Source organism: Salvelinus sp. IW2-2015, unplaced genomic scaffold (assembly GCF_002910315.2).
Source record: "Salvelinus sp. IW2-2015 unplaced genomic scaffold, ASM291031v2 Un_scaffold712, whole genome shotgun sequence".
Classification (NCBI taxonomy): domain Eukaryota; kingdom Metazoa; phylum Chordata; class Actinopteri; order Salmoniformes; family Salmonidae; genus Salvelinus; species Salvelinus sp. IW2-2015.
In genome coordinates, this window is record NW_019942600.1 from 175332 (window position 1) to 176941 (window position 1610).

Below are 1610 nucleotides of genomic sequence, written 5' to 3' on the forward strand. Positions count from 1 at the left end.
ATAGTTCAARCTTGGTTTCATCAGACCAGAGAATCTTGTTTCTCATGGTCTGAGAGTTCTTTAGGTGCCTTTTGGCAAACTCCCAGAGGGCTGTCATGTGCCTTTTACTGAGTAGTGGCTTCCATCTTGCCACCTCCACCATAAAYGCCTGATTGGTGGAATGCTGCAMATATGGTTGTCCTTCTGGAAGGTTCTCCCATCTCCACAGAGGAACTCAGGAGCTCTGTCAGAGTGACCATCGGGTTCTTGGTCACCTCCCTGACCAAGGCCCTTCTCCCCAGATTGCACAGTTTTGGCCGGGCGGTCATCTCTAGGAAGAGTCTTGGTGGTTCCAAATTTCTTCCATTTAAGAATAATGAGGCCACTGTGTTCTTGGGGACCTTCAATGCTGAAGACATTTTTTGGTACCCTTCCCCAGATCTGTGCCTCGACACAGACAATTCCTTCGACCTCATAGCTTGGTTTTTGCTCTGACAATGCACTGTCAACTGTGGGACCTTTATATAGACAGGTGTGTGCCTTTCCAAATCATCTCTAATCAATTGAATTTACCACAGGTGGACTCCAATCAAGTTGTAGGAACATCTCAAGGTTGATCAATGGAAACAGGATGCACCTGAGCTCAATTTCGAGTCTCATAGCAAAAGGTCTGAATACTTATGTAAATAAGGTATTTCCATAAAACCACTGTTCTAATCACCAGGATGAGTTTTTTGGAATCCATAAGGTGGTGTGATGTTGTTATAGCGTTATAGGTTTAGGAAGGTTAACAAATGTTTTTATTTAACTAGGCGAGTCCGTTAAGAACAAATTCTTATTTACAATGACAGCCTAKCCCGGCCAAACCCTAACAGCGCCGGGCCAATTGTGGGCCGCCCTATGGAACTCCCAATCACGGCCGGTTGTGATACAGCCTGGAATCGAACACTACAGTCGGTAGTGATGCCTCTAGCACTGAGATGAAGTGTCTTAGACCGCTGCACCACTCGAGAGCCCTATATAGGGCAGATTCAATCAAAGTATGTTTCAGATGGTTTCAGATGGGTGGTTTGMTATGAAGTGATATACTGAGTGAGTTGTGTTCTATATAAAAATATATTGAAAATGAGGGATGGTCTTGGTGACATCTGCTTTCAAATGGCATCACGTATGCCAAGATATTAAACTTGAAGCCGTTAGTGTGACAATATTTCCTTTGTTTCCAATCATTTAGTATTCTTGGATGGAGATAAACAAAGTTCAGTCAGAGCATAATTCCTCCTGTTAAATAAAGACACCCTCCTTTCAAAAGCCCCTCCACGGRCATAACTCTCTTCACAGAATCTCCCTCCACGGCCATAYCTCTCTTCCCAGAATCTCCCTCTACGGCCCTTACCCTCTTCCCAGAATCTAACTCATTCCCATTTTTCTTATCAGAATCTCCCTCATCCCCATTCCTCTTCCCAAAATCTCTCTCATCCCCATTCCTCTTCCCAGATTCTCCCTCATCCCCATTCCTATTCTCAGAATCTCCCTCATCTCATCCCCATTCCTATTCTCAGAATCTCCCTCGTCCCCATTCCTCTTCCCAAAATCTCTCTCATCCCAATTCCTATTCTCAGAATCTCCCT